This window comes from Trachypithecus francoisi, unplaced genomic scaffold, assembly GCF_009764315.1.
Source record: "Trachypithecus francoisi isolate TF-2019V2 unplaced genomic scaffold, Tfra_2.0 Lachesis_group3, whole genome shotgun sequence".
NCBI lineage: Eukaryota > Metazoa > Chordata > Mammalia > Primates > Cercopithecidae > Trachypithecus > Trachypithecus francoisi.
The window spans coordinates 123,655,107-123,676,751 of record NW_022681468.1 but is presented as its reverse complement, the minus strand read 5'-3'; the positions used below and the strand labels follow the sequence as shown (position 1 = coordinate 123,676,751).

Genomic DNA, 21,645 nt, shown 5'->3' with positions numbered 1-21,645 from the left:
GAGATAATTTGTCTCTGGTATGTTGTTGTTTCACTATGTTGTGTTTAACTGAAAAGACCTTTTTTTTTCAATCCTGGTTGAAATTCAGTGGACTTCTTAAATCTGTGTTTTTAAACAGATTGATCCAAAAAATTTCTTAGTCACTGGCCGGGCGCGGTGGCTCACGCCTGTAATCCCAGAACTCTGGGAGGCCAAGGCGGGCGGATCACGAGGTCAGGAGATTGAGACCGTCCTGGCTCACTGCGAAACCCCGTCTCTACTAAAAATACAAAAAAATTAGCCGGGTGTGGTGGCTCGAGCCTGTGGCCTCGGGAGGCTGAGGCAGGAGAATGGCGTGAGCCAGGGAGGCGGAGCTTGCAGTGAGCAGAGATCGCGCCACTGCACTCCAGCCTGGGCGACAGAGCGAGACTCCGTCTCGAAAAAAAAAAAAAAAAGTCTTAGCCACTGTATCTTCAAATATTACCCTTTTGGCCAGCCATGGTGGCTCACACCTACAATCCCAACACTTTGGGAGGCCAAGTCAGTAGAATGACTTGAGCCCAGGAGCTCAAGAGCAACCTGGGTAACATAGTGAGGCCTCGTCTCTACAGAAAATAATTTTTTTAATTAGCTAGGCATGTTGGCACATGCCTGTGGTCCCAGCTACTTGGGAGACTGAGGTGGGAGGATCGCTTGAACCCAGGAGTTCAAGGCTGCAGTGAGCCGTGGATGTGCCACTGCACTCCAGCCTGAGCAACAGAGCAAGAACTTATCAAAAAAAAAAAAATTACCTCTTTACCATTTTCTCTCTCCTTGCCTCCCAGAACTCCAATTTTATCAATACATGTTAGATTGTCTTAATTTATCCTCCATATCTATTTACTGCTCTTTCATGTTTCCCTTCTTCTTGTCTTTCTTTACTGAAGGCTGGATAATTTCTATTGTCATATCATTCAGTTCGTTTATTTTTCTGTTCGCTTATGTGTAATCTGAGGTTAAATTTGTCCATTATTTTATTCATTTCATTTCTAGAAGTTCTATTTTTAAAAAAACTATTAGGCTATTTTCTATAGTTTCCTGTTTTAAATAGGTATTTTCCTTTCCTTTTTATTTTTTTGAGACAGGGTCTTACTCTGTCACCCAGACTGGAGTGCACCCTTGACCTCTTTGGGCTCAAGCGATCCTCCCACCTCAGTCCCGCAAGTAGCTGGGACTACAGGCATGTGCCACCACACCTGGCTAATTTTTGTGTTTTTGGTAGAGATGGGGTTTCACCATGTTGCCCAGGCTGGTTTGGAACTCCTGGGCTCAAGCAGTCCTCTTGCCTTGGCCTCCCATAGTACTGTGATTACAGGGGTCAGCCACCATGTCCCCCTTAAATAGGTATTTTCTGTTTTTTTTTTTGGTCAAGAGAATTAAATCATTTATTGATTATACATGATAATGGATGACACACAAGCTTCATTCCCATCTATAATTTTATCTGGTACCATTATTCAATTTAGATATATTGCATAGGATATACCAACAATCTATGTATTTTATTTTATTTTATTTATTTATTTATTTTTTTTGAGACAGAGTCTCACTCTGTCACCCAGGCTGGAGAGCAGTGGGGCGATATCAGCTCACTGCACCCTCCACCTCCTGGGTTCAAGGGATTCTCCTGCCTCAGCCTCTGGAGTAGCTGGGAGTACAGGTGCAGGCCACCACGCCCAGCTTTTTTTTTTTTTTTTTTTTTGTATTTTTAGTAGAGATGAGGTTTCATCTTGTTGTCCAGGATGGTCTGGATCTCCTGACCTCCTGATCCGCTTGCCTCGGCCTCCCAAAGTGCTGGAATTAGAGGTGTGAGCCACCACACCCTGCCAACAATCATTTCTATAACCAATAATTCCATGATTTTGCTTGAGTAATCCGTTGTAATGATGAACTTCAGGTCACAACTGTAACTATCAGTTCAACTACACCAAGGTTTCTGAAGACAATGGCTTTTCCACCCAAGCAGGTTGCATATAAATTCCAAATAGAACCTGGCATCAGGCTGGGCACGGTGGCTTACGCCTGTAATCCCAGCACTTTGGGAGGCCAAGGCGGGTGGATCACCTGAGGTCGGGAGTTCGAGACCAGCCTGACCAACATGGAGAAACCCTGTCTCTACTAAAAATACCAAAAACATTAGCCCAGCGTGGTGGCAGGCACCTGTAATCCCAGTTACTCGGGAGGCTGAGGCAGGAGAATGGCGTGAACCCGGGAGGCGGAGCTTGCAGTGAGCAGCGATCACGCCACTGCACTCCAGCCTGGGCGACAGAGCGAGACTCCGTCTCAAAAAAAAAAAGAAAGAAAAAAATACAAAATTAGCCGGGCATGGTGCCGCATGCCTGTAATCCCAGCTATTCAGGAGGCTTGAGGCAGGAGAATCACTTGAACCCGGGAGGCGGAGCTTGAGGTGAACTGAGATCATGCCGTTGCACTCAGCCTGGGCAACAAGAGCGAAACTCTGTCCCCCCCCCCCCAAAAAAAAGAAAGAAAGAAAGAAAGTACACAGCGCCTATACTCCCAGCTACTCCAGAGGCTGAGGCAGGAGAATCCATTGAACCCAGGAAGCGGAGGGTGCAGTGAGCCGATATCGCTCCACTGCTCTCCAGCCTGGGTGACAGAGTGAGACTCTGTCTCAAAAAAAAATTTACCTGAAGGAATTCTAACTTCACACTGTTGGGGAAATTTACCAAGATGGCTTCAGAGTAGACTAACTTTACACAGCACATTAAAATAAATAAATAAATAAATAAAAGCCAGGTGTGGTGGCTCACGCCTGTAATCCCAGCACTTTGGAAGGCTGAGGGGGGTGGATCACCTGAGGTCGGGAGTTCAAGACCCGCTTGACCAACATGGAGAAACCCCGTCTCTACTAAAATACAAAATTAGCTGGACATGGTGGTGCATGGCTGTAATCCCAGCTACTTGGGAGGCTGAGTCAGGAAAACCGCTTGAACCCGGGAGACGGAGGTTGCGGTGAGCTGAGATCGCGCCATTGCATTCCACCTTGGGCAACAGAGCGAGACTCCGTCTCAAAAAAAAGACACATTTATTGAGAGTCATGAGCAGACTATTACATTTAGCAATCAACAGCATGGGTGCAAAAAAAAAAATCTACATTAAAACCCTTTGTTGGAATGCTTTATACTTTCCACAGAACAGAAACTAAAATAAGCTGTTCTACATAATTAGCCACAAATACAGTCCTGGAGTCTTTTGCCCATCCACATGAGTATTTGTCTAAAACATGTCTTCTTTGTAGCAGCTAGACCCTACCACCACTGTGCTTGGCTGAGTTCATGAATCTATTGTAATCTATAACTCCATTGGGTCACTTCTCTGGCTCTCCTCTCCTGCTAAGCTTTTTTTCCTAATTAAAATCTTCTGCCACTGCCATAGCTACTGCTGCTACTGGAACCGCCATAGCCACCTTGGTTTCGTAGTTGGGCAAAGTATTGGCCTCCATCACCATAGGGGCCAGAGCTTCTGCCTCCCAAGTTTCTTCCCTTCATGGGTCCGCAATTTGAAGACTGATTGTTGTAATTACCAAAATCACTGTAGCTTCCACCATCCCCAAAATTGCTTCCATCATTACCAAATCCATTATAGCCATCCCCACTGCCACCATATTCACCACCAGCACCACAGCTGCCATTAAAGTCACTTAAGTTTCCTCCATGACCACTTAAGTTTCCTCCATGACCAAAGTTGTCATTCCCACCAAAACTACCTCCATGACCACCACCAAAGTTTCCAGAGCCACTTTGACCTCTGTGGCTGGCTGAAGCACTAGCCATCTCTTGGTGTGACAGGGCTTTCCTAACTTCACTGCTGTGGCCATTCACAGTATGGTATTTCTGAATGACAGTCTTATCCACGGAGTCATGGTCATCAAAGGTTATAAAGGCAAAGCCCCTTTTCTTGCCACTGCCTCAGTCGGTCATGATTTCAATCACTTCAATTTTTCCATACTGTTCAAAATAATCTTTTAGGTGCAGTTCTTCAGTGTCTTCTTCTTTTTTTTTTTTTTTTTTTTTGAGGCGGAATTTCACTCTTGTTGCCCAGGGTGGAGTGCAGTGGTGCAATCTCGGCTCACCACAACCTCCGCCTCCCAGATTCAAGCGATTGTCCTGCCTCAGCTTCCTGGAGTAGCTGGGATTACAGGCATGCGCCACCACACCCGGGTAATTTTGTATTTTTAGTAGAGACTGGCTTTCTCCATGTTGGTCAGGCTGGTCTCGAACTCCCAACCTCAGGTGATCCACCCGCCTCGGCCTCCCAAAGTGCTGGGATTATAGGCGTGAGTCACTGGGCCAGGGCCTGTGTCTTCTTTAACACCCCCAACAAATATATTTTTCACAGTTAAGTGGGCACCGGGTCTTTGAGAATCTCCTCTTGAGACAGCTCTCTTTGCTTCCACAGCTCTTCCATCCACCTTGGGTGGCCTTGCATTCGCGGCTGCATCCACCTCCTCCACAGTGGCATATGTGACAAACCCAAAGCCCCTGGAGCGCTTGCTGCTTGGATCTCTCATGACCACACAGTCCGTGAGTGTTCCCCGTTGCTCAAAATGGCTCCTCAGGCTCTCATCGGTTGTTTCAAAGTTCAGCCTCCAATGAAGAGCTTCCTCAGCTGTTCCAGTTCTTTAGGAAACTCCACCTTAGACATGACAGCAGGGTGAAGAGTGACTTTAATGATGCTCCCTCTGTTGTGTTCATGTGCCTAAATAGGTATTTTCTACTTTGTACTTTTTTTTCTTTTTCTTTTTTTTTTTTTTTTTGAGACGGAGTCTCGCTCTGTCGCCCAGGCTGGAGTGTAGTGGCATGATCTCAGCTCACTGCAAGCTCCGCCTCCCGGGTTCCCGCCATTCTCCTGCCTCAGCCTCCCGAGTAGCTGGGACTACAGGCGCCCACCACCTCGCCCGGCTAGTTTTTTGTATTTTTTAGTAGAGACAGGGTTTCACCATGTTAGCCAGGATGGTCTCGATCTCCTGACCTCGTGATCCGCCCGTCTCGGCCTCCCAAAGTGCTGGGATTACAGGCTTGAGCCACCGCGCCCGGCCTTTTTTTTCTTAAAAAAGTAAAATGGTGACCAGGTGTGGTGGCTCACGCCTGTAATCCCAGCATTTGGGGAGGCTGAGGAGGGTGGATCACCTGAGGTCAGGAGTTCAAGACCAGCCTGACCAACATGGAGAAACCCCATCTCTACTAAAAATACAAAATTAGCCAGGGTGGTGGTGCATGCCTGTAATCCCAGCTACTCGGGAGGCTGAGGCAGGAGAATCGCTTGAACCCGGGAGGTGGAGGTTGTGGTTAGCCAAGATCGCGCCATTGTACCCACCCTGGGCAACAAGAGTGAAACTCCATCTCAAAAATAAAAAAAAAAGGAAGTAAAATGTTTTTTTCACCTTGTATGTGTGATAATTTAAATTTCTCAAATATTTATAGACGTTTTCCATTTAATTCTATTGTATGTGGTTTCTTCTATCTTCTGGTTTTCATTTATATAGTAGCATTTTTTTTGAGTGCTTAATATTTGTTACTGTGAGCTGCTCAGTTTTCTTAGAAAATAATTTGTGAGTTATTGGGTACATTCCTCCAGAGAGGATTTGTGTTTGTTTCTTCCACGTACCTGGGGCCAGCCTACTCAACTTACAGAAAGAGCCTGAGACTTTTATGGACCTATTTTGGCTGTAGACCATCACAAGTCAGTCTTTCAGTGACAGTATTTTTTAGTGCTTAGTTATGCTTAATTCCACAAGAACTTTTTGTGCAGTACCCTGATGATGAATGGGTATGCTGGTTTTCATCTCCACCTAAAGGGTCCATGCTTTATTGGGAGAATGGCCTCCTGTGGAATTCTCCAAGCCCTTGGCTTTACCTCCTGTATCCAGAACCGCTGTGAAGCCAAAGCTGCAGTTCACCAGGTTGAGCAAATACCCTTAGGGCAGTGATCTCAGGGCCATAGCATCAAACAATCCAAGAGCATCCTTTAGGTGAATAGAATCCAAATGGTGCCTCCTGGTGTTGTACACTTGGACAGCGTTGTCCATTTACCTGTCTGGATTCCTTCTTCACTTCTCTTTGACCTAATAATTTCTTTCTTTCTTGCCCAATGTCAGTGCTTCTAAGAGGTTTAAGATTTTCTTTTTTTCAATTTAGCCTTTGTAATTGTTTCCAGTGGGAGGTGCAGTCTGAATTCCTAGCCTGCCATATACCTGGAAACAGAACTCTCAAAACTCAACTTGATATACCCTGCAATTTATAACAATATCTGATAGCCTAGTGTGTTCAATTCATAATTACCTTTTTTTTTTTTCTTTTTCTGGCACCAAAACTTTAAGTAGGAATTGTTTGATGGAATTGGAAAGAATCCATAATCCCTGGTACTTAACTCTTCCCTCATGAATATTGCTAACAAATGTATTGGATTTACATTGAAGTACCAAAGTAGCTCAAAGATCTCATAGTGACCACAATTTTTAAAATAGTGACCACAGTTTAAAATGTTTCTCAGAAAATGAGTACGTTAAACCAAAATCATGCGTGTCACTTGCATGGAAAGTGCCGTGTCTCCACAGTTACACTAAAACATAACAAGTACAAAGGGGAAATGTGTTTTGGTGGTTGATAAGCTAAACGGAAGTGAGTCTTGTTGTACTATAATATTAGGAATGTTTTTAAACTTTCGCTCAAGGATGGAGGGTTTCATGTCCTCCTGTATTACCCCTTGCTAAAATGTAAGTAAGCATAGTTATGGAAAAAACACATGGGCAGTCATTGCTAAGACTCAGTGTATTGATGTCATGTAGAAAAACATGATACAGCAGTCTGTTTTTGTGGTTTATTTAATTGTCTTTGTTATTTATGGTATTTGCTCTGAAGTATAACTCAATAAAATTCTAACACAGACAAAGACAAGCTGTCTTTGCCCAATATTATATTAACCCTAATCCCCACTTGGGAAAAAGTATTTTATAACACATATGAAATCAGCCTTAGAGACCATAGTATCCAATTATGCCTAGAGTGTACTAGATATTCGATAAATGTTTGTTGAGTCAATTACTTAATGGACAATATATAATGGGTTGTTGTAAATAAAGCAGAGCAGTGACTAAAATGTTGACTTGGTCATATTGTGGGAACATTAAAGAAGGAAAATGCCTGGGATTCAATGACCATTCTAGGGCTCTCTGGTGCTGTGGCTCTGGGTAATCCATAACCACCCGGGTCCCCAGTTTCTTCATTACTTGCCCTGTTCTTTGGTCAGACTGCACAGTCACTCCCTGTACATGCTGCATGATTTCCCAATTCAGGGTCCTTGTCCTTATGGTTATCTAAAATGCCCTTTCCTCATCCACTGTATGACTAAACCTATCTAGTCATGGCATCCTACTTCTTGTAATCCTTCTAGTATAAATACTCTCCCACCAAGCTTCCTTGACATCACCCCGACTAGAAGCTAACTTTTCCTCTGAGCTATTTGAATGGCATCTTTTTTTCTTTTAACTCAAATGGTGTCATTATTTAATACTTTATAGCTTACATTATGATCTTTTATGTAGATATCCCTACTATACTGCTTCTCTGCTAGACTGAATGTTCATAAGGCTAGAGCCCATGCTTGCTATATTTTTGTAGTTCTCCATAATACCTAGCAAAATACATTAAAGAGTTTATGTGCTCAGTAAATATCTGTTGAATCTGAATATACAGCATAATAATGCTTTTCTTTCTCTTTTTTCTTTCTTTCGCTTTCTTTTCTTTAATCTTTCTTTTATTTTATCTTTCTTTCTCTTCCTTTCCTTTTTCCTTTCCTGTCCTGTCCTGTCCTTTCTTTCTGATAGGATCTTACTCTGTTGCCCAGGCTGGCGTGCAGTGGCGCGATCTTGGCTCACTGCAACCTCCACCTCCTGGGTTCAAGTGATTCTCCTGCCTTAGCCTCCCCAGTAGCTGGGATTGCAGGCGCCTGCCACCATGTCCAGCTCTTTTTTGTATTTTTAGTAGAGACAGGGTGTCACCATGTTGGCAGACTGGTCTCAAACTCCTAGCCTCAAGTGATCTGCCTGCCTTGGCCTCCCAAAGTGCTGGGATTACAGGCGTGAGTGACTGCACCAAGTCCAATAATGCTTTTGTTTTGTTTTCTTTTTTTTTTTTTTTAGACAAATTTTTGCTCTGTTCCCCGGCTAGAGTGCAGTGGTGGGATCTTGGCTCACTGCAACCTCTGCCTCCCAGGTTCAAGTGATTCCCTTGCCTCAGCCTCCTGAGTAGCTGGGACTACAGGCATGCGCCACCACGCCTGGCTAATTTTTTCTTCTTATTTTAGTAGAGACAGGGTTTCACCATGTTGGCCAGAATGGCCTCGATCTCAAGACCTCCTCGTGATCCACCTGCCTCAGCCTCCCAAAATGCTGGGATTACAGGCATGAGCCACCGTGCCTGGCCCCAATAATGCTTTTCTTGCTGATGACAGAGGGCTGCATCAAATTATAGCTTGAGGCCATTTATACCTTTTAGACCAATGATTGTGGAGCATTAATGGGGAATGCTGGATATAAATAAGTAAGGAAAATTGCATAAGCTATTTATCCATTAGTGGGAGAAGAAAAGAGAATACTTGGGTGAATCAGATCCCATTTCAAAGCAGAGATGAAAGTGAAATTGATGAAGCAAGAGTAAAAAGCAACAAGAGCAGCATAGGTTGGTTATTCTATTTTAGTCATTTAAGAAAGTTCTTTTCTCAACTGCCTGTTTTTAGACGATGCATACCTGTGTATAGCTAGCATAGTATGTACCTGGTTTTGACAGATTCCCTGAGGACTTGAGCCAGAAGATGAATTGCATCTTTAGAATATGGTTAATAATTTCACAGACATAGTGTTGAGTGAAAGAAAACAAATACAATATAGTACATGCTGTCTGATTCTATTAATATGAAGTTCAAGAACAGGCAAAACTAAATTGTGGTGATAAAAGTCAAAACAGTGGTTATCCCTAGAGGGTGCTGACTAGTATAGGGCACAAAGATTCTTCAGAGGTGCTAGTAACAATCTATATGTTGATCTGAGTGGTAGTTATATGGTATATACACGTGTAAAAATATTTTGAGTTGTCCACTTAGAAGTTATGCACTTTGGCCAGGCTCGGTGGCTCGTGCCTGTAATCCCAGCACTTTGGGAGGCTGAAGCGGATGGATCACCTGAGGTCAGGAGTTCAAGACTAGCCTGGCCAACATGGAAACCCCATCTCCACTAAAAATACAAAAATTTCCCCGGGCATGGTGGTGGGCGCCTGTAATCTGAGTTACACAGGAGACTGAGGCAGGAGAATTGCTTGAACCCGCGAGGTGGAGGTTGCAGTGAGCTGCCAAGATCATGCCAATGCACTCCAGCCTGGGCAACAAGAGTGAGACTCCATCTAAAAAAAATAATTAAAAAAAAGAAAAAAAAGCCAGGCGCGGTGGCTCACACCTGTAATCCCAACACTTTGGGAGGCCAAGGCGGGTGGATTACATGAGGTCAGGAGTTCGAGACCAGTCTGGCCAACATAGTAAAACCCTGCCTCTACTAAAAGTACAAAAATTAGCTGGGCATGGTGGCACACGCCTGTAATCCCAGCTACTCGGAAGGCTGAGGCAGGAGAATTGCTTGAGCCTGGGAGGCGGAGGTTGCAGTGAGCCGAGATCGTGCCACTGCACTCCAGCCTGGGCAACAGAGTGAGACTCTGTCTAAAAAAAAAAAAAAAAAAAAAAAAAAAGTTGTGCACTTTACTGTAGGTAAGTTATATCTCAATTGAAAAAAAGAATCCAAATTGCCTTGTGTATCCCTGATGAGCCAGTAAAGGATAGATTGGAGTTATGCGGTGTGTTTCCTGGAAAAAATAAAGCAGACTTTTTAAAATTCCAGAGTTTTCTCCAGGAACCTGTGACCAGATGGCTCTTATAAATAATGCATCAAAATATGGTTAGGACTAGAAGAATTCATGATGTGTGATAAAAAGAAAACAACCAATGATCATATAGTTTACTCTTTTTGACTTTGCAATTTTCTGGAAGAGTCAAGATTACTAATAAATGGTCATGCAGCAAGAATGGAATAAGTCCTGCAGCATGAGGATACTTGCTGGCTGTGAAACCTTCGATAACTTTCAGGCTTTCTGGGCACTGGGAGCTTCCTCTGCTAAATGGAAAAATATTTTACCTGCTCAAAGATAGGGGAAAGGATCAAGTGATCTCTTAAGGCTCTTTCCAGCTTGTAAAACCTTTGGTTTGGCCGGGCACGGTGGCTCGTACCTGTAATCCCAGCACTTTGGGAGGCTCAGGTGGGCGGATCACGAGTCAGGAGTTCAAGACAAGCCTGGCCAATATAGTGAAACCCTGTCTCTACTAAAAATACAAAAATTAGCCGGGCGTAGTGGCACAAGTCTATAGTCCCAGTTACTCAGGAGGCTGAGGCAGGAGAATCGCTTGAACGCAGGAGGCAGAGGTTGCAGTGGACTGAGATTGTGCCTCTGTACTCCAGCCTGGGCAACAGAGGGAGACTCTGTCTCAAACAAACAAACAAACAAACAAAGAGTCTTTGGCTTATGGAAATTGGAACTATAAAGAACCAACTATAAGCCGAGTGCAGTGGTTCACGCCTGTAATCCCAGTGTTTTGGGAGGCTGAGGCGGGCAGATCACCCGAGGTCAGGAGTTTGAGACTAGCCTGGCCAACATGGTAAAACCCCATCTCTACTAAAAATACAAAAATTAGTCAAGCATGGTGGCGGGCACCTGTAATCCCAGCTACTCAGGAGGCTGAGACAGGAGAATCGCTTGAACTCGGGAGGTGGAAGCTGCAGTGAGCCAAGATCGTGCCACTGCCCTCCAGCCTGGGCAACAGAGTGCAACCCTGTCTCAAAAAAAAAAAACTGTAATAATAAAATCTGTAAAAATCTGTAATAGGCAACAAACAATGTAGGTGGCCACACCAAATAGAGATCCAGGAAGAAAACACCTTTTCATATACAGTGAGCTACCTGAAACCATTTGCTGTTGTTCTCTTGGGATTTCCCTATCCCTCAGCAAGTTTACCTAATAATACTTAAAAAAAAAAAAAAAAAAAGATAAGGGAACAGTTTTAGACCCCAATCAAGGAAATCATTAATTATATGGTGAGTTTGTCTGTTAGGAGTTCACATTTGCAGAGACTAAATCCATTGCAGAAAGTGGTATTTTGTAAGATATATGAGCAGAGAAGGAGCACTAGTCTAAGTCTGGCTCAAAATCTCACAGCTAGGTGGCTAGGCATGGTGGCTTACTCCTATAATCCTAGCATTTTGGGAGGCTGAGGCAGGTGGATCACTTGAGCCCAGGAGTTCGAGACCAGTCTGGCCAGCATGGTGAAACCCTGTCTCTTCTAAAAATATAAACATTAGCTAGGTGTGGTGTGGCCCGCTCCTGTTTTGGGGGCTGAGGCTGGAGGATCACTTGAACCCTAGAGGCAGAGGTTGGAGCCGAGATCACACCATGACACTCCAGCCTGGGCGACAGAATGAGACTGTCTCAAAAGAAACAAAAAACAGAAAACAAAACAAAAAAAAAAACACCTCATAGCTAGGAGGAACTGCATGGCATCATCTCTGTTTTCAACATTGGTAAGCAAGTGTCATCTCTTCATCTCTATTTTTTAAAGAGGCCAGTGAGGCTCTGTGAGGCTAAATGACTTGCCTATGGTCACACAACTGGGAGAAGCACAGAGTAGAGAAAAAAACAGTTCTCAGGCTTCCAACTAACTGTATCTTCCACTGCACCATTCTGCCCCTTGTCGTTCCTTTCAGATTGACTTGAACTCCATAGAAGAGCTAGGGAGGGCTTCCACTGTGCTTTGTTTGAAAAGCAATTGAGGCCGGGCGCGGTGGCTCAAGCCTATAATCCCAGCACTTTGGGAGGCCGAGACGGGCGGATCATGAGGTCAGGAGATCGAGACCATCCTGGCTAACACGGTGAAACCCCGTCTCTACTAAAAAATAGAAAAAATTAGCCGGGTGAGGTGGCGGGCGCCTGTAGTCCCAGCTACTCGGGAGGCTGAGGCAGGAGAATGGCGTGAACCCGGGAGACGGAGCTTGCAGTGAGCTGAGATCTGGCCACAGCACTCCAGCCTGGGCGACAGAGCAAGACTCTGTCTCAAAAAAAAAAAAAAAAAAGAAAAGCAATTGAGAAAGTGGGAAGCTAGTGGAACTGGGAGTCAGAGGACCTGAGCCCCTCCATTTATTAGTGACCATGAGCTTGGAAAATCATTTAACTTCTCTGAGACTCAATTCCTCATCTGAAAAAAGACAGACTCCCACTGTCACTGAAGCAGAGATAAATGGAAGTAATTGATGAGAAAGCGCTGTGTAAATGGTAAACTGTAGCTATTAAAATGGAGACATTCGGCCAGGGGCAGTTGCACATGACTGTAATCCCAGCACTTTGGAAGGCTGGGGTGGGAGGATGAACCCGGGAGTTTGAGACCAGCCTGGGCAGCATACCAAGACCCTGTCTCTTTTATAAAAAAAAAAAAAAAAAAAGATAATAGAAGATAAAATGGAGAAATTCATGTCTACTTAGTGAATTACTGAATTAGTGATTAGAAAACAATGATACACAAAATACAAAATAAAAGAAGAAAAGAAAATAATGATACAAGATAAAAATGCTCAGTGGATACATGTTAACAGCAGGGCTGCTATTAGCACACATAAAGTAACCAATGATCCTGTAACAGAAGTGTCGTTTGTTTATTTATCACAACAATCTAGCATAATATAATCAATTTTAATGTCTCTCAGGAACACTCCCTAATGTGTAGATTCTCATTGTTAAAAGAACCTTTAGGTGAGGACAAATGTCTCTATCTCCCTCCATACTTTGCATTATCAACCTTTTTACATTTGTGAACCCAAATGGGAAAAAAAATGGTGTCCTATTGTTACTTCAATTTGCATTTTCCTGATTGTAAGTGAGGTTTAGCATCTTTTTATTGGTAGTGTAAATTGAAAAGTAGTGGAAAGCTTTATGGAAGGCTAATGGACAGTACCAAGTAAAAAAATGTTTTGGGGGGTTCACCCAGGCTGGAGTGCAGTTTCACAATCTTGGCCCCACTGCAGCCTACAGCTCACTGTATGGCCTCCCAGGTTCAAACAATTCTCATGCCTTAGCCTCCTGAGTAGCTGGAATTACAAGCGTGCACCACCATGCACAGCTAATTTGTGTATGTTTTAGTAGGGACCGGATTTTGCTATGTTGGCCAGGCTGGTCTCAAACTTCTGGACTCAAACAATCCGCCTGCCTTGGCCTCCCAAAGTGCTGGGATTACAGGTGTGAGTCACCATGTCTGACGCTACAGTTGTGGAAAAAAAATTTTTTTCTTAAATTTTTCTGCGTCGCAAGGTGAGTGAGTCCGGTTAAAGCTGAATTGATCTCCTACCTGTCACTAAAGTGAAGAGGAAAAAATGTAGTAAAGAATCAAAATCATCTAAAATATCTATGTATGTGTATATATATGTATGTATTTGTGTGTGTGTGTGTATATATATATATATATATAATTTTTTTTTTTTTTTTTAAGACAGGGTCTCACTCTGTTGCCCAGGCTGGAGTGCAGTGGCTCAATCTTGGCTCACTACAGCCTCAACCTCCCCAGGCTCAGGTGATCCTCCCACCTCATTCTCTCTGGTAGCTGGGACAACAGGCATGTGCCACCATGCCAGGCTAATTTTTCTACTTTTGTAGAGACGGAGTTTTGCCATGTCGCCCGGGCTAAAAATATCTGGATATTTAATATCATGTAGAAATTGACTGATTTTTGGGAGGCCGAGGCAGGCGGATCACGAGGTCAGGAGATTGAGATCATTCTGGCTAACACAGTGAAATCCTGTCTCTACTAAAAATACAAAAAATTAGCTAGGCGTGGTGGCAGGTGCCTGTAGTCCCAGCTACTTGAGAGGCTGAGGCAGGAGAATGGCATGAACCCGGGAGGCGGAGCTTGCAGTAAGCCGAGGTCGTGCCACTGCACTTCAGCCTGGGTGACAGAACGAGACTCCGTCTCAGAAAAAAAGACATTGTCTGATTTTTCTTTTGCTTTTTGTCCAGATATCAAATGGAGACAGATTGAAGTTCACCTTTCATGTCACTGATTTTAATTCCCTTAAATAATTGTTGTGTTCTTTATTAATATTTTCAATTGAGCACAGTCTATTTCAATAAGAAAAGCTGTCCTTTTTGGCACTGGCTTTTTTCCTTGATCACAAAACTATTATATGCTTAATATGAAAAAAGGGAAAAACATTGAAAGCTACTAAGAAAAAAAAGTAATCCCATCATCAAAAGTAAATACTGTTCACATTTTTTAGGTGTTTTTCCTTTTGGATATATATGTTCAAGGAATTGGGTTAATACTGTGCATATAGTTTTGTGTCTTTGTTTTTTTCAATTAACATTTTATTGTAAGCATTTCTGCATATCATCACAGATTCTTTAAAAATGTTTATTGTGTCATGATGATATTCCAAAGTTTGGATATACTATAGTTTATCCTTTTATCATAGGAAATTTAGCTTATTTTCCTTCTTTCTTTCTTTCTTTCTTTCTTCTTTTTCTTTCTTTCTTTTTCTTTCTTTCTTTCTTTCTTTCTTTCTTTCTTTCTTTCTTTTTTACTATTATACATAACCCTGTGAAGAACATTCTTGTATATAATTATTTGCTTCCATCTTTGATTATGCCCCTGGGATATATTCTAAGGAGTGGAACTACAGGATTATGAAGGTTATTTTTCACTCCTGCCCCCACCCCTACCGCAATCTCTGCCTTTCTTCATTCCAAAGAATTGCATCTCCAGCATTCCTTGCCCCTTGGCTTTCTTGGGATTTAGTCGGGGTGACACCAGCTGGAGATCATATATGCTAGAAGAGAGAGAAGTCAGGGTATTTCTTCCTTACTCTCTTCCTGCTTTGAGCCAGCTAGCTGCTCACCCCTCCCCACCCCCAACCTAGCCTCCTTTCTTGCAGATCCCTCCTCCACCATTCCCTGCACTTACTGGATTCTGTAAGATTATTTCCTCCTTCTGTTCCTTTATCCCTAGGAATGGTAATTGCTTCCCACTGTTGCTTTTCTCTGGGTGACTTAACATCCCTGTTTACCCCTTAGCCCAGCCTACCTGTCTGTAAGTAGTTCTTTTATTAAAGTCTCTTCATTGCCAGGCACAATGCTCACACCTGCAATCCCAGCACTTTGGGAGACCAAGACAGGTGGATCACTTGAGGTCAGAAGTTCGAGACCAGCCTGACCAACATGGTGAAACCCCCCTTTCTGCTAAAAATACAAAAAATATCCCGGGGGTGGTGGTGGGTGCCTGTAAACCCAGCTACTCAGGAAGTTGAGGCAGGAGAATCGCTTGAACCCAGGAGGCAGAGGTTGCAGTGAGCCTAGGTTGTGCCACTGCACTCCAGCCTGGGTGATGGAGTGAGAGCCTGTCTCAAAAAAAAAAAAAAAAAGAGTCTCTTCATTTGAACCATCCTGACTCAAATCCTTTTTCTTTTTTTTTTTTTGACAGGCTCACTGCAACCTCTGTGTCCTGGGTTTTAAGTGATCCTTCCACCTCAGCCTCCCGAGTAGCTGAGACTATAGGTGTGTGCCACCATGCGTGGCTAATTTTTGTATTTTTAGTAGAGATGGGGTTTCACCATGTGATATGGTTAGGTTTTGTGTCCCTACCCAAATCTCACCTTGAATTGTAATCCCCATCATCCCCATGTGTCAAGGGAGAGACCAGGTGGAGGTTAATTGAATCATGGGGGGCATTTTCCCATATGCTGTTCTTGTGATAGTGAGTTCTCACGAGATCTGATGGTTTTATAAGGGCTCTTCCCCCATCACTCAGCACTTCTCCTTCTTGCTGCCACATGAAGAAGGTGCCTTGCTTACCCTTCACCTTCTGCCATGATTGTAAAAGTTTCCTGAGGCCTCCCCAGCTGTGCTGAACTGTGAGTCAAATAAACCTCTTTCCTTTATAAATTACCCAGTCTTGGGCAGTTCTTTATAGTAATATGAAAACAGACTAATACACCATGTTGCTCAGGCTGATCCTGAACTCCTGGGCTCAAGCAATCTGCTCATCTTGGCCTCCCAGAGTGCTGGGATTATAGGCATGAACTGCTGCTCCTGACTGAAATCCTTTTTCTTTTGAGATCCTGACAGACACAACATTAAAGAGTACTTTTGAAATATATTTTAAAATACATTCTTGATAGAAACTGTCAAATTGTATTGCAGAAAGGTCGTATCAGTTTATATTCCCATTAGTACAGTATGAAAGCCTGATGAGATGGGATCTTGAGGTTGCAACAGATTTTTGAAGGCACTCAGTTTCCTGTTTGTTATCTAGTGCCTTCCTCTCTAATGTCACTCATATATAGAAGGTTCTGCATAGGCCATCTAAAGAAAAGTCATTCATGACATAGGTTAAAATATTGAGATAAGCAGTATTATATTATTTACAAACCTGAAACTCTAAGTGCAAGAAGAGACCCTGGCTTGTGTTGTGAAAACAACTCTTTTGATTGATGTATAGGGAAGAACACATTCTGGCTGGGCATACAAATAGTGTGGTTTAGTTTGGGCATGTCAGCTCACGTGCAGGGCATAGCTTAAACATTAACCCAGGAAACCAATGGGGATGCAGTGCTGTTACCCTTAAGGTCTTAGTACTTATGTTGTGGAAGAATTCCTACTTCATCTTCCTAGTCCTGACTTTAAGAGAACATTTTTTAGGAACATGAATTATGAGAAGGAGAAAGAATCCACAGAGACATCTTTGTGGACATCTCCTACTTCTACTCAAATGAGAGGTAACCACTGGCATTTTAATCAATGATTGCCAGAACAGGGCTGAGATTTTAGCTAAGTGATTCCCATGTTTATACTGTAGCTGACTGGTAACACAGGTAGAAACATTGTGCTTTTCCATTTTCTTACAAAATAACGAGACACCTAGTGGGCACAACATGAAAATGCCATCATGGGAAATGGTGAATTCAGTCAATAACCAGGTAAATGATATTTAATAACTGCCCCAATGTTTAATTCTACAAAAGTAGTTTGTAGAATTCCAGCTCTTTGGAAGGCTAAGGCTGGCGGATTGCCTGAGCTCAGGAATTCGAGACTGGCCTAGGCAACATGACAAAAAATGCAAATGTCTCTACAAAAAATGCAAAAATTAGTTGGGCGTGGTGACGTGTGCCTGTAGTCCCAACTACCTGGGAGGCTGGGATAGGAGGATCACCTGAGCCTGTGGAGGTTGAGGCTGCAGTGAGCGTAGATCACACCACTGCACTCCAGTCTGGGTGACAAAGTGAGACCTAGTCCTCTTAGAGAAATACCCAGGTCCGGAAATCAGACCAATCATTGACTCATACTGGATAATTAAAATATATTTATTGTCATATATTTTGAAGCACTCAGTAGTTTTCAAAGTTCTTTCAACGCAAAGTTTCTTTCCATAACACTAAGAACATACAATAGTCTCCCCCACTGGGCTGTGGACTCCCTTAGAAGCCAATTTCCTCCCAGCACAAGCCTATTGTGTAGTATATAAAGAATACATAAAGAATAGGGGCTTGGTAGAAGTTTGGTGACTGAACTACCCTAGCAGGTGGGATAGTTTCTGATTTTTTTCTAGGTGAGAAAACAAAAAATCAGGCGGGCACAGTGGCTCATGTCTATAATCCCAGCACTTTGGGAATCTGAGGTGGATGGATCACTTGAGGTTGAAGTTCGAGACCAGCCTGGCCAAGATAGCAAAACCACGTCTCTACTAAAAATGTAAAAATTAGCCAGGCATGGTTGTGCATGCCTATAATCCTAGCTACTCAAGACACTGAGGCATGAGAATCACTTGAACCTGGGAGGCAGAGGTTGCAGTGAGCCAAGATCGCACCACTGCACTCCAGCCTGGGCCACAGACTGAGACTCTGTCTCAAAAAACAAAATGAAAAAACAAAGAGTAGAGAGAGTTGTCCTCCAGCCATGAACCACACCCTATACTTCTTGACCTTTGCCCATGCCCAAACAGACCATGTGGGAAAGCCTCCTTGCTGACATAAATGCCTACTGGCCTTCCCCTCTGTTTTGAGTTATCAGCATCCATCTTTATTCCATCACCAGGGACCCTTTTGGAAGGTCATAGTATCTAAGTCAGGAGTGATCAATCCACGAACCAAGTGAGGCCCCAGCGGGAAGCCTTCCTCAGAGGATCTTCCATGTTAGATCACTTGATATCATAGTCTACTTCCATCTCATGATGGGGTTAATGCACTTCTATCCTCATAGGTCACATGCTCAATTAAGTATCTGCAGTGTAGATGGAGTAATAACATACTTACGTTACCAAGGTTCAGCCAAGGGACTTATCAATCCCAAGGTGTCCCTGGCCAGACTTTGTCTTTGGAAAGTACGTTATAGAGTTCTCATCACAGAGGATGTAAAAGGGTGAACAAATCCTGAGAGGTTACCTGGGTCAGTGTTTTTCAAATTGGGGTTCGGAGATCCTTGAGAGTTCCACTGATGAGTTCTTAGGGCCTTGACATTATCTACAAGTATATTTTAGATTTCCCTCTATGCATAATTTGTACAATTAACCTACATTTCTTCTGGACCACCTGGCTAGCCACCACGTAAGTGAATCTTGACACAAGGTTTCACTGTTCTGCACAAACTATTTAAGATATTCTAGTACGCAGTAATCAACTAAAATAATATGTAACTTTTAAAATTAAAATAATATGTAACTTTTAACATTTAGATGTGGACTGAGGGTGCAGTGGCTCACACCTGTAATCTCAGCACTCTGGGAGGCTGAGGCGGGCAGATTACTTGAATCCAGGAATTCGAGATCAGCCTGGGTAACATGGTGAAACCTCATCTTTACTAAAAAAAAAAAAAAAAAAAAAATTAGCCAGGCATGCCTGTAGTCCCAGCTACTTAGGAGGCTGAGGTGGGAGAATCACCTGAGCCCAAGAGGTTGAGGCTACAGTGAGCCAAGGTGGCACCACTGCACTCCAGCCTGGGCAACCAGAGTGACACTCTGTCTCAATCAATCAAATAAAATGTAGATATAATTCATATGCCATAATGCATCCTTTTAAAGTATACAATTTAGTGGTTTTTGGTATACTCACAAGGTTGTTCAACCATCACTGCTATATAATTTCAGAGCATTTTCATCACCCCCACACACTTCAGAAAACTCCAAACCCATTTGCAGTCCATTTCCCTCTCTCCCCAACCCCTGGCAACCACTAATCTCCTCTCTGTCTCTTTGGATTTGCCTATTCTGGACATTCTATATAACTGGAATCATATGACATGTGGCCTTTGTGTCTGTCTGCTTTCATTTAGCATGCTTTCAGTATTCATCTGTGTTGTAGCATGCACCAGCACTTCATTCCTTTTCATTGCCATTGTATCCCATTGTTTATCCACTGATCAGTTGATGGACATTTGGGTTGTTTTCACTTTCTGGCCATTACAAATAATACTGGTATGAAAAATTTGTAATTCTGACTTAAAAAATTGGGGTCTACAAGTCTTCAGATATAGTCTTGGGGCCCTGTGACTTCTCAAATTTGAGAAATACTGAATCAGGCTCCATCGCTTAATAAAGAAAAAAATTGATCAGGTTCCACTCACAGTTAATCTATGACTAGATTTGTAGCACAAGCTGCTGTCTTTCTTATCTATAAGAGGTGGACATCTTGTTTTAGGGCCTTCCTAAATCAGCTGTTGGATTCTTTCCAGGAGAGGGCTGCGATTAGCAGTGTGGTTAACATTTAACTAATAATACTGATGTATGTTGGTTTAGCCCAGATGCTGGCAGCTTTTAATTCTCCAAACTCCTGGCCTGAATACTGATCATGTTTCTTCAGGGTAAAAGCCAGCAAAAAGAATCACCTGGCCAAACATCCCCATTCAGTCTGCTTTCCTTAGAATGGCCTCCCAGGGGAGCTCTCTGGGCAAACAAAGCTGTTGACCTAGTTTGAAGGCCTGGAAAATTATCATGTGAGTCACTGGGACAACAGAGCAAAGTGCCAGGCCCCTGAGAAACTGTAAGCACAGGTTTCCGATGTCATTTATGTCCTCATAGGCTGAGAGAGGAGTCCCAGAGCGGCCTGCCACTTCTCACCCAGCTGCTCCTCCAAGTGGTTTCCAAGCTCCTTGGCCCTGTGCATGGTGCCGCAGGGGCCCATTCCTGTCTTCCTCCCAGCGGGCTCTGCAAACAGCAACTCAGAGAGTGACAGCTCAGTTGTAGGAAACCAAAACAAAACCGGATACTTAGCGGAAGTCCTGTGGTGTTGTTTGGAGCAAGGCCACAAGCTCTCTCTGGGAAGGAAGTGCTGAAGCAGCTACAAAAATTTCAAACTGAAGACCAGGAATCCAGAGGCAGTATTTTAAAATAATACTCACATGAGCGAGGCAGGGCCTTGCAAAAGAGCACCTACACATTACTTAAGGAGTGTTTTATAATGTTCTAAAGATGCTACTTCCTAAATTACACAAAGAGCTAGAGAAACTTAGCCAGAAAAGCAATGTGGGTAAAACTGTTGTTACATTTAGATGGGTTGGACAGTTTGTAGCCCAGATGTCAGAAAGAGTGCTAAAACCTCCATGGGTCCTCATGTAACTTCCCTGGGCATAAAGGACTCCTTACGAAGGGTGAGTATCACAGCAGGGGCTTCTAAATATTCAGGATGGCATGAAGACAGAAGGAGTACATGTTGACAGGACTAGGTGAGGAGACAGTTCATTCATTCATGGCTTTTTTTTTTTTGGTAACACTTGATTTTTTCAACGCTTATACTAGGGTCTTCATCATCAGGAGGATGTGGATGTTTAACATATATCATTAGGCCCAGGATCATTTAAATCCATGTTTGCTGAGTGCTTTAAGAGACTGAGTGATTTTGAAATTCCTCCCATTGTAGGAATGGCAAATGAAATCTCCTTAATGGTTTTAGAGGATAAGCTTTTGTGCCTGGAAGAGCTAGAAGACAATTCAATCACCAAATTTTGGTGTCTTTAGCCCCACTCCTCTCGTTCTCCTCACTTCACTTCTTTCCTTTTTCCTTTCTGCCTTCTGTCTACTTCTGACAGAGTGGGTGAACAAACAGCAGATGTGCAGAAAGAGGGTGTTCACTTCCCACCCTGGTGCTGTTGCTGCAGACTGCTTTAGAGCTGCTGTCTCCTGGGCTCAGGCAAAGTGCCAGCATCAATCTTTGTCATCAAAATCCCGGTGTCTGCTCTGTGTGCTGGGTGCCCTGCAGACCCAGCGGGCCAGCTCCAGGCATGCATTTAGGTAGAAGACTGAACGGGGGACTAGAGAGAACATTCAGAATTAGACAATAAAGATGAAAGAGGGGCAGAATCAGGTAAAAGTAAATTATTTCATCGGTCTGACTCTGTCCATACAGTAGCGTGTCAGTAACGCTGTTCATTTCAACTTTTTGCAATGATGGAAATGTTCGATATCCATGCTATCTGATATAGTAGCCACACATGGGCACTGAACACTTGAAATGTGGAAAGCGAGGATGTTTTTATTCAGTTTAATTTT

The 21,645-nt window shown here is 43.2% G+C and overlaps 1 long non-coding RNA gene and 1 pseudogene across 1 annotated transcript in view; one reads left to right on the top strand and one right to left on the bottom strand.

Annotated features, from left to right (window-relative positions):
• Positions 1-4,774, top strand: part of LOC117070486 — a 36,309-nt gene extending 31,535 nt beyond the window's left edge. The window contains exon 2 of the long non-coding RNA XR_004431937.1: positions 4,438-4,774. This is a non-coding gene — a long non-coding RNA (uncharacterized LOC117070486). The remainder of the gene's footprint in view (positions 1-4,437) is intronic.
• On the bottom strand, positions 3,057-4,683 carry LOC117070484 (annotated as a pseudogene).
• Positions 4,775-21,645: the final 16,871 nt, after the last annotated feature.